This window comes from Solanum pennellii, chromosome 6 (genome assembly GCF_001406875.1).
Source record: "Solanum pennellii chromosome 6, SPENNV200".
NCBI classification, from domain to species: domain Eukaryota; kingdom Viridiplantae; phylum Streptophyta; class Magnoliopsida; order Solanales; family Solanaceae; genus Solanum; species Solanum pennellii.
The window spans coordinates 10,397,370-10,412,871 of record NC_028642.1 but is presented as its reverse complement, the minus strand read 5'-3'; the positions used below and the strand labels follow the sequence as shown (position 1 = coordinate 10,412,871).

At 33.0% G+C, this 15,502-nt stretch overlaps 1 long non-coding RNA gene across 3 annotated transcripts; it reads right to left on the bottom strand.

The window, feature by feature from the left end:
* Positions 1-8,667: 8,667 nt before the first annotated feature.
* On the bottom strand, positions 8,668-13,281 carry LOC114077563. 3 transcript variants are annotated; one of them, XR_003578891.1, is made up of 5 exons: positions 13,179-13,281; positions 12,575-12,664; positions 12,332-12,495; positions 10,103-10,156; positions 8,668-10,023 (listed from the first exon to the last, which is right to left on the bottom strand). It is a non-coding gene; the product is annotated as an uncharacterized LOC114077563 (long non-coding RNA). The 3 variants fall into 3 exon arrangements; XR_003578892.1 differs by having other exon boundaries at positions 8,668-9,032; positions 9,898-12,495; XR_003578890.1 differs by having other exon boundaries at positions 8,668-12,495.
* Positions 13,282-15,502: the final 2,221 nt, after the last annotated feature.

Here is a 15,502-nt window from a genome sequence, read left to right as displayed (position 1 = left end):
GTGCATCACATCGAGATTATGTCGTAGAAGATTATCCTTCCAATACGCAACTCTCAAAATATGCTTTGTTTTGTCCAATTATGTTCAACACCATATCGAGGAAGTCTAGAAGGTGAAACTTCTATAACTTTAGATAATTGAGAAACTATCTCCCAAATTTAATGCCTGAGAGTACCAGGGGCGGGGTGGGGATGGGGGTTGGGGGTCACTTTCAATCTTATTTTTCCGAAATACATTTTCATCTTTATGAACTTATAGTCCATTCGCAAGAACAACTAATGACAATCAAACCATGTATTTTTTCTTCCATGATTTAAAGTGAATGCCTTACTATTTTTCATGCAATACGGACATGCTAGATTTCTAGCTGTCATCCAATCAGACAACATCCCATGTAGAAACATCATTAATAGTCCACATTAAAGAAGCACACATAATGAAATTTTTCTTAGTTCATATATCATAAGCCAAAACGCCTATTGCTTGAGCTCATCTATCAATGGTTGTAGATAGGAATCAATCGAACTTTTTGAATTATGGGGACCTGGAATAAAGCAACTTAGAAAGATGTAGGGACTGATCATGAAAATTTTAGGAGGAAGATTATACGGAGTAAGAAATATTGGTCAACATGAATAAGGAAAACCAACATTAGAGAATGGTGTGAAGCCATATGCACACCACCACAATCTAAAATTTCTTAGTTCACTAGCAAAATCCGGATATATATTATCAAAATGCTTCCATGTTTCACCATAAGATGGATGAGACAAGACACCCAATGACCTTCTATATTCATGATGCCATCTTATATGTGGGGCAGACCTCATTGATGCATACAACCTCTTTAACTTAGGAATAAGAGGTAGATAATGCACCGTATAAACTGCAACCATCTTTCCAGCCGTAGTCCTCTTATAACGAGCATGCCTACAAAACTTACAATTTTCGAATCCACTATCAGTATCGTAAAACAACATGCACCCAATAATACAACAATGAATTCTATCATACGTCAATCTTAACTTGAAAACTAAATGCTTTGCCTTATAGAAGTTCTTAGGTATGTTAAACTACAGATTAACTATTTGACCCAAAAGATTAACCATTGAGTCCATAACTGTATTAGAAACATTCCTATCTGATTTAATATTCATTATTCTAAACGCAATTGACAAGTCAAAATGCAGACTCCTTTCACATTGTGGATGACGAGAATCTTCTAATTGATCATAGAAGCGTCTTGCTTCTTCATTAAGTGCTTCATCAAAATATTGTTCGCATTCCATCCCACCTTGAACCCCGAAAGCATTATTGATCATTTCATGAAACCTATAATGTTCAACCTTAATTTCGACATGTAGTGCAAACATATTATATTCCTCCACAAGCATCAAATTATAAAACATACCATTCAATCTATCTCTTTCTCCATGATCAATTCATACAAAATATCTAGGCTTAAATCAACCACGGTACAAATGAACCATAACTATATCTGGTTTAAAAAATATGAAGCACCTATATGAACTACAAGGACACCTAACAAAGTCATTATTCTTGAAAATGTCAAATGTCATTGTATGTTCAATAAAATCTCTAAAACCATCAATAAACTTAGGTTTCAAACCAACACCAGTTTCATAATGCATATTATACATCCACAAACAATGATCCATCTACAAACATGAAAAAGTTCCATTATATTATAAACTAAATGTAACAAAAATTTATTACATATCTATCTATCTATCTATCTATCTATCTATATATATATATATACATATATATATATATATATATATATATACACATATATATATATATATATATATATATATATATAAATTAATTAGTTCATAAATATTATAATTCAATCTACTAAGTGCAATCTTAATTAATCATAAATTTTAATTAAGTTTAACAGTTCAAATAATTAATTATATTAGTTATAATTAAGTTCAAGTTATTATAACTTATGTTAAAAGTTTTTCTTAAGTTCAAATATATTAAGGTAACAAGATTTTAAGTACTTAATTCAAAGTTCCAAGTTCTAATTTATTAACTTCAAATTAAGTTCAAGTTCTAATTAAGTTTAATTATTAAGTTCGAATCAATTAAGTTCATCAAGAATTAGTTATATTCAAGTTCAAATTCTAATTAAATTAAAGTTAATATAAAAGCTATTAGTTATATATAGACTTTAAGTTCTAAGTTTATTTGGATTCAAACCCTTTTTCTTTAGTATTGCTGATTGATTCATTCTTCCCGCTTTTTTAATCTCTTTATTTTCTTTCCCTGCAGTAATTTAACCTACAAAATAATAGTTCATCAGATAATAAGAATACATTTTCCTTTGATTAAGGAGGTTCCTTATCGGTTGAAAGGAATGGTGGCCTTGCTACAGTCATACAAGCCTATTCTATACTATCATGTAGTGAACTGGATACCACTTGAAATGGTTGGATTAAGTGTAATACTTGATGGAGCGAACAAAGGAAAGCCACACCAAAGTTTTTTTGATTTCTGCATTAAAACCACACTGGTGAGCTACTTTATGTAGAAGCGCAAAGTATAGGAGTGACTAACAGCATGGATGCAGAATCAGTGACCATCTGGAAGGATTTACAATATTTTTTAAGCCAAGGATTACAACAAGTGAGTCTGGAAACACATTCTCTTGCTGAGAAAAACATATTGGTAAGAAACTGGAAAACCCCTTGGGAATAAGTGGAAAGAGTAGAAGACGTTCAGGAGAAGTAAGAAACTGATAAAAACTAGAAGTTTACTATTTCAGTCACAACAACACATCGTGCAAAGAAATGACATGGAAACTAAAAGTAAGCCATGGTAGTAAGATTTTTCAACTTAAACCAATGCTTCTAACTGACTTTCATTTTTCTTGACAAATTGATATGCAAAAGAAGTAAATAACTATAGACAATTCAAAATTTAAAACTAGGACTACAACTAAGCAAACTTGTACAAATGAAAGAAAACAAGAGGAAATTTGATCACTTAAATGGGCTAGTAGCATTTGGGAAATACTAAACATTTAACAAGATTTCATAATTGGCCACAAACAGTAAGCAGGAAACTAATAAAATAAGCATCTTGATTCACTTTTACGAGGTTATCCTTGAACTGAAATGAACCTTTTATGATGACCACAAGAGTAGCAAGACAGAGAAGGTCAAATCAACACAAAGGGAGCTTCCTAATCCATGCTCAATTTAGCTCACTGTAAGATGCAAAATAAACTACAGATGCAATACCAATGAGATGCACAGAGAACAGGATTCACATAGCCATACAAATTCAAAACTAAACTGGACATATACATGAGAAAAATACAAACATAAGGAAACTGATTTATCTCTTGCCACGATGTATCAAAATTTGTGATTTTCAAAATTACGAGAGGCAAATCAATGAAGATGCAAATTCAAAAATAGCATGCTCACCCACTGTCAAAACTAGGATAAAAATAACAAAAAACTAAACATGAACTTTAAACTGAAATTATCTCATTATTGCCATTAGCAACAGATACTTTGAAAACCTCAAAAGAAAAGATAGGGAATGTAATCTTTAAGTCGATTAAACACGGACTTAAAGAGAAGAACATTTAACTGAATAGGCAGCTAACTCATGCTAGTAAGAAGCTATCTTTTCTGCTTATGGACAAAACAATTGAATTAACTAGGATGCACGAAAGAGTCCAAGCAATATGCAATCATCCAATGCTACGAAACGAGTTTAACAATTTCATACTAAGAGGTGATCCGAAATAACTGAGCAATAGTGAACTAAAATTAATGATCTATACTTGAAAATGCACTAGAGAAACAACGAAATGACTTCTGGAAACTTCAGGACATATAGTCGAAAACAAGAAAATTATTCCAGCAAACAGAGACAGAACATAATCATGTGGTTAACAAATGAATAAACCAAGCTTAAGGCGAACACAACCACCAACTCAAGAAGCCCAAAAACAATAGTTACAACATATTAAAACAGGCATTAAAACCTTTCAAAAGTGAAACAGATTATGCCAGTCTCAGAGAGCTTAAGATGAAGAGAAAACTCAGCTTGAGCATGTCATATAGGATCCCTTTTGAATCGGAAAAGAACAAAACACCATTCAACGCATGCAAACTTGAGATGACCAAGAGAGTTACTAGTTATTTACCTCTTGCTGAGCAGCAAATGGGACGATGACGAGTTTCTGGGAACATTTCCGCCACAAAAAATTGATCATGAACAGAGAAACGAAGAACCAGGATAGAATACGAGCAGATACCTAGAATTCCAAATGAATTTTTTTCAAATGAATGTGTGTGAAAGCAACGGACGACACCAAAGGACACGAAACTCGGGACAACGACAAATCCAGGAGCGACTTCAAGTTACAGAGCTCACTATTGTGCCTCTACTGTCCACTGCCTGATAATATAATGAAACAAATAAGTATATACATAACAAACAACAAATAAAACAATATTCAGCTATAAGTACATGTACCTTAATAAAATTATAATCATACAAGAAGCCAAAATAAATTACTTAACCAAACAACAAATTGGGCGCATGAAAAAAAACGAACACATTACTTAAACATTGTAGCTCACTGTAACATGCAAAATAAACTACATATGCAATACTAATGAGATTCACGAAGAACAGGATTCATATAGCTACACGAATTTAATACTAAACTGGACATATATACAAGAAAAGTACCAACATAAGGAAACTGATTTAGCACTTGCCACGATGTATCAAAATTGGTGATCTCCAAAATTATGAGAGGCAAATCAATGAAGATGCAAATTCAAAAATAGCATGCTCACCCACTATCCAAACTAGGATAAAAATCGCACAAAACTAAATATGAACTTTAAACTGAAATTATCTCTTTATTGTCATTAGCAACAGACACATTGAAAACCTCAAAAGAAAAGATAGAGAATGTCATCTTTAAGTTGATTAAACACGGACTCAAAGAGAAGAACATTTAAAGTAAATAGGCAGCCAACTCATGCTAGTAACAGGCTCCATTTTGCGCTTATGGCCAAAACTATTGAATTAACTAGGATGAATGAAAGAGTCAAAGCAACATGTAGTAATCAAATACTACGAAACGAGTTTAACAACTTCATACTATGAGGTGATCCCAAAACAACTGAGCAATATTGGACTAAAATTATGGATCTATAATTGAAAATGCACTAGATAAACAATGAAAGACTTCTTGACACTTTAGGACTAAGAAAAATAGTTACAACAGATTAACACAAGAATTAAAACCTTTAGAAAGCGAAACACACAATACCAATTTCAGAAAGCTTAAGAGCAAGAGAAAACTCATCTTGGGCATGTCATATACGATCCCTTTTGAATCGGCAAAGAACAAAACAAGATTCGACACATTCAAACTCGAGATGAACAAGAGGTTACTAGTTGTTTACCTCTTGTTGAGCAATGAATGGGATGGTGACGAGTTTCTAGGAACGCTTCCACTACAAAAACTTGATCACGTACAGAGAAACAAGGAACCTGGATAGAATACAAGCAGATACCTCGAATTCCAAATGAACGTGTGAGAGAGAAACGACGACACCAAAGGACATGAATGTTGGTACATCGACGAAACCAGGAGCTAGTTCACACTGCATAGCTTACTGTTCTGCCTCTACTGTCCACTGCCTGATAATAGTAGGAAACTAATAAGTATATAAATAATAAACAACAAATAAAAAAATATTCAGCTATAACTACCTGTACTCATCTTCAAACTCATCTGAAGACTAATCTTCAAACTCATCTGAAGACTCATCTTCAAACTCCTCTTCATATTCGACATCAAGTTGTTGAGTAACCAATTCCTCCGAAGGCATATCAATAATTGTTTCCGATACATCAGTCCTTGTTAAGATTACTTCACCATTATCATTTGGTATGAATAGTCCCATCACATGTTCACATAGCTCATTTTCATAACTTTGTGGGAGATTAGATTCAATTGATCAGCCATGTTAAAAAAGTCTCTCGAAACAGTCTTCATAACATATTGTCTATCTTGATCATATGGATCTTGCACATAGAAGCCTTGGTGTATTTGAGAGCCAAGCACTAAAGGCTCTTCCTGAGAGCATCTCTTGTTAATCTAGACATAGGTAAGGCCGTAAGTATCATTTTCAACCTCATACCAATTGCACTTAAATCGAAAAACCTTAAATTACCGCAATAGTTTAACTCAACTATATCAACAGTTCTGCCATAATAAGTCAAATCTGCAGCTATCAGATTTTATCCTTTGAGCTTGCAATGCTTGTAGTTGAATCAACTACTGTAACACCACTATTTTTTGTTTTACGCCTTGCATCTGCTGTCTAATATGGAATCTATATCCATTGATGAAATACCAAGAATATCTTTTTGCAACAAAAATTGGTCCTCTAGACAATTATTTTATCAAATCAAGCACATCCTTTTGTAAAGCACAAGTTTCTAACCATTGAAAGAAGTTTTGACAATGATTGTTGGCCTTGCTCCATTTAGATTTTCGTGGATGATTATTAACATCTTGCTCATGCTCTCTACACAACATGTACTTTTTTTTGTTAAAATGATAATAAAGTAAGTTCAAAATTAATTATACAAAAAGAATACTATATTCAAATTAAGGTACCTAATACATTCTTCAACCTCATCAACCACGTCATAGTTTTCCAATAAGTATGAATGTGCCTAACTCAGTGAGTTGTTATCTAAAATGAATGGATAAATTTTCTTTGTTCTAAAGGAACTCCTTTGTTAGGAAACAAACTCACAATTTCCGCATAACTTGGGTCACATTAATCATTATTTTGGCTGGCTCTTCTGTTAAATCTGGTATCCACACTTTCATGCAGATATTTGGAGTATAAATTCATACAATCTATTCCCACTCGTGTCTCTGCTATGCAACCTTTTGGATAACGTCTATTGCGTATGTATAATTTAAATGTACCCATTTCTCTTTCAGTGGAAAACATTCATCGATTTTATAACCGAACCTCCTAATCTCACTTCATTCGCCAAATGAATAGGCAAATGAATCATTATATCAAACAATTAAGGAGGAAAAATTTGCTCTAACTAATTTATTGTTTCTACGATCTATACTTCTAAGTAATCCAGTTCCTCCAATGTGATTACTTTTATTTATAGAAACGACGGAAAAAGGAACTAAGACAAATCAAAGGAATAGCCACATGATCAGGAAGAATGCTTTTAATTGGTATGAATGCTTTTAATTGGTATTGGAAGCAAGTAATGTAACATGAAATGAGCATCATGGGTTTTATAACTATACAATTTTCTTTCATCCAAGTTCACACACCTAGATATATTGGAGAAACTACCATCAGGTAGATTGGCTATCTTTAATACTCCACAAACATTGATTCCTCTCCAATTGTCATTGAGAAGCATGCTTTTGCAAAAATTTTTCTCTTACTATCTTCTGTATCTTTTGGATGAAGGTTCTTTCTGATTCCTATATCTTTCAACTCATACCGGACTTTTGCATGATCCTTTGTTTTGCAAGAAATATCCAAAAGAGTTCCAAGTATGTTGTAAAGTATGTTCTTCTCTATGTGCATTACATCAAGGTTGTGGCATAACAAGCTATGCTGCCAATAAGGTAATTCCAAAAAGATTGACTTTTTTTCCATGGGCCATCATTTGATCTCTTTCTTTTCTTTCCAAAAACATTTTGAAAATCCTGTAAGCTATTAAGCACATCAGTTCCCTTTAATAAAGGTGGAGGAGGACTAAATTCATTTTCCATTGAAAGATCTTTTGTTAGATGTCAATGGATGATTCATTAGGTAGAAAAACACGATGATCCATATAACACATTTTCCAACTATGTTTAAGATAGCGAGAATTAGTGACATAGTTACAACAAGGGCAAAAATTTTCTTTTTGTACTCTAACCAAATAACGTAGCATATGCAGGAAAGTCGTTGATAGTCCACATAAGAGCTGCCCACATTTGAAAAGTTTGATTTCTTGAAGTATCATATGTTTCAACACTAGAATCCCACCATAATTTTAACTCATCTATCAATGGTTTTAAGTAACTATCATTGTCATTTCCAGATGATCGCGGCCCAAGTATAAGTAAAGAAAGTATACAATATTCATATTTCATGAACATCCAAGGTGGAAGATTATACACCATCAACATAACTATTCATGTGCTATGTGACATACTCATGGTTCTAAATGGAATGAACCCATCACTTGACAAGCCAAGTCTCACATTATGACAATTGCAACCTCTCAAAATAATTCCATGCTAGACCATAAAAGGGATGCGTTAACTTTCATTCTTTAGAACACTCCTTCTCATGACACCTCATAGAATCTGTCGTCTTTGAGCACATAAATAAACTTTTGAGTTTAGAAATTAATGAAAAGTGTCTCAGTCTTTTCTGAAACTCGATGCTGTTTTTTTGAAGGCAAAAGATCACTATTAAATTAAGGAGATTTAATCTATTGTGAAGCTACACAAGTATGACAAAGTTCATCATCCATATGATCATTCCTGAACAACATGCAATCATTGCGACATGCATCAATTTTCTCATAATCAAGATCAAGATTCTTAACCATAGACTTGGTTTTATTGTAAGACGGAGGAATGTTCAACTCGAGCATCACCTCTTTTAATAACTCTAAAAGAGAAGTGAATGATTCATTGCTCCATCCATGTAGACAATTCAACAAATATAATCGAAGTGTGAATGATAATTTAGAGAATCATGTATAACCAAGATATAGTTCTTGGCTTGCCTCTTCAACTAAGTTATAGAATTTCTTGGCATCTTCATTTCGACCATCATAAGCTCCTTCAGCCTGTGCAACATCTCTAAATTGATCATTCAACAACCCATCAAGATCATCACGCGCGTAATCCATATCATCGCCAATATTCTACTTGATACCCCATCCCCGTGATTGATCCATCTAGCAACCTTTAACAAATCCATAGCATATTAGATGATCATACAGTACATTCCTTCGAGTCAACGAATATTACAACATTTTGCACACACAATGAATGTCGTCTCCTTGAGGATTTTCATAGGAGTAAGCAAAATCAAGGAATGATTCAACGCCAACAATATACTCTTTGCAATACCTTGCTAAATCCATTCAATCCTTGGATTAGATATTAGAATTCCTAGAAGAAGAAATAATTATTTAATCTTACAGTAACAATCATTAAATCATTAACTACTTCACAAATATGCAAAAGAATAAAACTATAGAAAAAAAATATAGTTACATAATGGATTTGCAAATCCACATCAAAATTAGAAACCCAAAGTAGAAAACAATTAAGTAAAACACAATCCCTTGAAAGTTCACATTTGGAGCTTCTTTGCTGCCTTCTTAAAAAGTTCACAGACACGTTGCTCTGAATAATCAGTTGATGAACTGGTGGACTATGAATCACAATAGTGAGGGTGAAGTTCTTAATTTTCAAAGAACTTCATTGGTGCTCTGAGCATGGTTATATGAGGATCAACTTAGAAGTACATTCTAAGTTCTCACTAGATGGCTCAACCAAGCTAGTAAATCTCCTTGGAAAATACAACATCTAGTACAAAAGCTCCAGCAACTCATTTGTGTGTTTAATTCTTTCAGTGCAAACATATTTATAGGGAAGAAAACTTAACAGGTGGCTAACTCTCCAAATGGAGTCACATACTAGACATTATATATCCATACTACACAGAAAAACAATACACTCTACTGCTAAGGGTAGCTGTTTCTTAGAAAAAATGGAGATGACAAACTTCAGGGTGAGGAAGCTCAAGAGAATCAAGAACCTACCTTAAGCTGCCACCTTGAGCCCTCGAATCATCAGAACCAGAATCATATGTTATGAGATTATAAGAATCATAGTGAGTTTCGAGTATCTTGTTACCATTCTTGTTTCTAATATATACCTAATAATAACTGCAAAACTGTATGTCATTGTATATCATTATTTCAAGGATGAAATATAGTCATTTTATTGTTAAGAGATTAGAAGTACCTTGATTTTGGTGTCTGCATAATATTAATTTCCATTCAGCAAAACTTGAAATAGCTGAGAAGATTTCTTGGTTTAGAAAAAAAATTGTTCAAAATGTGCATATGCAAAAGTATAAAACTAAAGAAAAAATATAGTTACATGATGGATTTGCAAATTGCAATCCACATCCAAATTAGAAACCAAATTAAGTAAAACACACAATACCTTCAAAGGAACTCCAAATGAAACAACCTCCACTATCACCAACCAAATATACAATCACGATGTCTCAAGTTGGAACTCTTACATGCTGAAACCTACTCAAGGGTGATGGGAAAAAATGCAGACATCTTGATGGACCAAATATACATTACATGGACTCATGTGTTGCTTTCTCTTTGTAACTGACATTACCTCTTCCAGTTTCTCTGGTACCTTAAATGCTTTTTGTTTCAGTCTTATCTACTTTGCAGCAATAATAGCTTTATAGAGGCAGCAGGACATCTAATTTCTTTTTAAAGGAAAAATACAAAGTGCAGCATGCTATTATTACATAAATTTGTGGAAAACATGCCTTTTACTGTATATTCTAGAAGATTGCAGATTCAGTGAAGTATATGTATTAATCGAGAGCACATAGGATATGCTTGGAACATAAAAACAGGAATATACCTAGGCATATAAATTGATCTGATAAGGATAAACAGAATGAGGAAGTTTCTTTCTTTATAAGAAGACAAAATAAGATTGTTAGGACTAAAGTAATCACTTTTCTACGGAACATGCCTTTAGTTTTAATTGTATAGTTGTACAAAACTTCATCAACTAAAATGATGTTTCATCTACTCAGATTTAAAATCTTTTGCAAGCCAATATCAGAAAGGGAAACTTATAAGACATATAATGACAACTAACAAAATAAAACTAGTTGTGTTCCTATTTATATAACATGTCCGAAATTGTCATTTGATAATTGTACCAAAGTCTTTCAACTAAACTGATATCTGATCCATCCATCTGTTCTCGGGATTACAAGCTCACACCAAGTTGCGAGTCAGTGAATTTCAATTCTCAAGGTGGAAAAAGGGGAAGATGACACACATTGATCAAACTACTCCAAAATTACATAAAGATAGAAACATGATGAATCAGGTTTCAACTCACAAGGCTAATAAGCACATAGTCCCAAAATTATCTCCCTAAAGTATTATCCAATCATTTGCTGCTCGACTAAGACCAAAATGAGGCTAAAAATGATATCCCTATTAACCTTGCGACTCCTGTTATCACTACCAAGCAAGTACTGTCGGCTGGAGAAGGTAAATGAGATATGAGATGAGCACTGGCAAGTTTGAAAGAAGGAGAACTACAGGCAAAACATACATACTTTGGGAAGAAACAGTCAGGTAAGATACTGAACGCTATTATTTTCTACTCATAATTACTATAATGATCTTGTTGTACAGGATCAAACCAACAACCAAGAAGAACCAATAAAGGAAATACATCAACAAACAAAATAAAAGATGATTTGAATGAACAACAACTAGACAAAGTTGAGGAAATTATAGTTGAGAGGTTCCAAAAGAGAGTCAGAGAGAGAGAAAAGCCTTAACTAACAAACAATATACCTCAACTATCACCAACCAAATATACAATAAAAGAGCGGCAACAAGCCAAAAATAGAAAAAGAGGAAAAAAATTCAACCTAAAAAATAAATTTAAACTATTCAACTCATATAAATCCAATTGTCCCCCCTTTATTTCATCTGTACTCAAGTTGTTTGTACTGTATAACAACAATATAAAAAATGACACCAAAATATACATAGAAAATGACTTCAGAAGCAACCATCATGATAATATCTTGAACATGTGATTTTGCCAATACTGAGAAAATAAGATGAGATTTAATAACAGAAGGAATTAAACATTTGAGATGTTGTCCAGTGGATTGTAGGATTGTGTTGAACGAATAATTTGTTGGGGTGACCAAAGATGTGGAGAAAGGGACACAATAATCATAATTCTGGCAATACATTCATACAATTTTCCATTAAACGACGATGTTTAAACATCTGAAAGAGCATACAAGCTCGAACATGAGTATAATAAGACTATGAGACATATTTGAGAGCATAACAGAGAAGTTCAAGTGTTTCATAGTTGATACTACAATTTTATATTGTTCTTGGAATTAGTTTATAAGAGTTTATATCAAAAGTTAAAACAAGATGTTAACGAACTCACTCAAATGCTTCCGAGTAGTAATTCCCTCTATCTTGGCTGTTGAATATGCCTAGGGTTCAATATTTTAGGCACTTGCTTCCTGTACTTTGGAATTTCAGCTGTAACTCTTGATTTGCTCCATTCCCACAACTCCAAAGCAATTAATTCCTTCTTTTTCTCCTCTTCTAAGCAATAAACAAAAATTCAATCTATTGACAAGAAGACTGTTTCTAATACTAGATTATTAGTAGAGTATCTACTTACGCTTGATGGAATTTGTATTAGGGAGAAGAGAATCGTAGGTATCGCCAACTTCAGCTAAGAAGAGAGAGACGACTTAGCTTCAGCTCAGTTCTTCAAATAAAGAAGACTTAACTTTAGCTGGTACATTCAACATTCAAGAGAATAAAAAACTAGATTGTCAAAGATAATTAGCCCATTTATACGTAATACAACTACGAGCTAGACTCCCAAAAATTAAAAAATCGGATAAAAAACACAAGAATATCAAAATCCTAAGTTAAAATTTAGACTGATGCACAAGAATATCAAAACCCTAAATCTAGAATTTCTTACTTGATAACTCTATTCCAACAACCATAAAGCTTAAAACGTTAGACAAGTTCATCTGTGAAGCATTTTGTTCAATTTTCAACAAAAAATCTGATGGAACAACTCTTCAACAAGGAATCTGTGAAGAAAATCGTGTTTTCAGATCCTCTATCTTAAACAAGGAATTTATGAGAGGAAAATCGTGCTTAAGATTGAAGAGTTGAAGAACACAATCTTCAAAGAAAGCATACTGTTCTTCAGTTGAAAATCATGTTCTAAGCTGAAGTTTGATGGAAATTTGTGAGGGGAATCGTACTGAAAATCATGTTCTTCAGTTCTTCTTGAAAGAAAAGCCAATTTCTTCAGTTGATAAACCATTCTTCACTGAAGCTTGAGGGAAATAGAAACTTCGGCTGAAGTTTTAGGGAATTAGTTATTTTTTCTTTAACTGAAAATAAGTTTTAATGTTTTATTTTTTTGCCCAATGAAAATTGGAGGGAGAACAAGTTTTAATGTTAAAAATGTTGGAAGGAATATAAAATTTTAGTGAAAACACTAAGGCCACATTTGTAATGTGTTGTTTTTACAAATACAAAAATAGGATACTTTAAACGTATGACCATATATGTAAATAGTTGTTAATTATAACAACATTTATAATGTATAAGTTTATAACATTAAAGAGTAAACTTTAGAAGCGTTTATAATATTATTGAAGCTAAAAGTAAAAACTTGGGTAATGCTTGAAAAGCGTCCCGGAAAATGTTTTTGGCAACACTTTACAAGTGTTGTCCTAATTTAGTGTGGCCGTAGGACCAAAATGTTGTAGTGTCAAGCTAATTAGTTTCAAGTTTAAGTTAATTCTAATTAATTCAAGTTCATATCTCCAATCTAAAAAATTAGTCATATATAAACTTCTAATCCAACAATTAGTTTATTTGAGGCCGTTAACTTTTGTTTTAGAATATCACAAGCCAAATACTTGGTGGAAACACCTCCTCTGGCCGAAGTCCACGATGACCAACCTCAATTACCCACTTACTTATCCCCAGGTGGAGAGATGGAAGTTTTGCAACAAGATTTTCAAATTGACAAAGAAAATCCAAAAAAAAAAAATTATTCACTAGATAATGTTTTAAAAAGAAAATGGATTTTAACAATTTTCAAACAAAAGAATGACAAGACCATCAAGAAAATTATTATGTCTTTCTACACAGAATTCAAAAAAAAATTAATTTCTTCGAATTGTTTAAGGCTTACGCTGATTATCAAAAAATAGATTTTCCTTTTTCAAAATCAGCTAATGTTTCAAAATTATGGAAAACACAGAATGTGGGAGATGTAGCATCTGAACTTCTCCATCACAGGGTTTTATAATGTCTTTTGGAGATAGCTGCAACTCTATTTAAAAGGAAAACTGTCAGTGAAACCATTAACAAAAGAGACACTAAAAATATTTTTGAATAAAATAACTACACAAATAAATATTTACATGTTCTAGGAGAACATTAACTATCAAAACAACAGTCCACACCTACTGATTCCTCAAAATCAGGAGAAACCTCTAACTCTTCCATTTTTTTGTTCAAACCTTATGAAATTCCTTGGACATTTGCCACAGAATTCCAAATTCATAAAGCTAGGGGTTTTCCCCAATTTTCCAACCTTCAACGTCGAATTCTAGAAATAGAGAAATCCATAAATCCTGTAGCTCTAGACACCCCTGATAAAGATGTAGTCTCTGGATCTGTCACAGTCATTTGAAAAGATTTTCCGAATCAATAGTCGGACAGCCCACCGGAGGAACACATTCCTCTTGAGGTGGCTCCTATCAGATCTGAATACTCTAATCGGTGAAAGCCGCAAAATCTCTACTATTCTAGAGCTAGCCATAAATAAATTACTTTAGAAGAAAAACCTAATGTTTTGCAGAACAACTACAACGCCAACAATATCTATGAATGGAACATAGATTCATGTTCTGAGTACAACATTCTCTCCAAATTACAGCAGATGACAAAGGTTGCCACTACTTATAGAACCTCTCATAATTTTTCAGACCAATTCACTACCCATGTCCTTGTAGAAGGATTCACTGGCCAACTTAAAGGGCGGTGGTGGATAAACATCTTATCGAAGAAGATAAACAAAATATCTTTCAAAGTGTCCGTCTTGACCCTCTAGGAAACCCAATTCTTAAGGATAGACATACCATTCAAGATTCGACAAATACTCTGATCTATACCATAATCAAAACCTTCATAGGAAGTTTAGGTATTTTTAGAGGAAGGTCCTCTAAGATAGTTAACAATCTTAAGTGCAAAAATATATCTCACTTAAGAGAATTTAAAGATTCTTTCCTCACCCGAATCTATTAGAAACCTGATGGTAATCTCCCATAATGCAAAGAAAAATCTCTAGATGGTTTGCCTAAGTCTCTTAGGGACCTAGTCAAAGAAGAACTCCAAAACCTACACCCTAGTGATATTATTCCCTATGAGAAAATTACTTATGGCCATCTGAACAGCTCGATACAACAAGTTGCTATTAAGATTTGTCATCAAGATAAAATTTAAATAAAAATAGCAAAAGACCGAGCCCAAACCTGCTAAGATTTAGGAAGTTTCTGCGAACAATTTG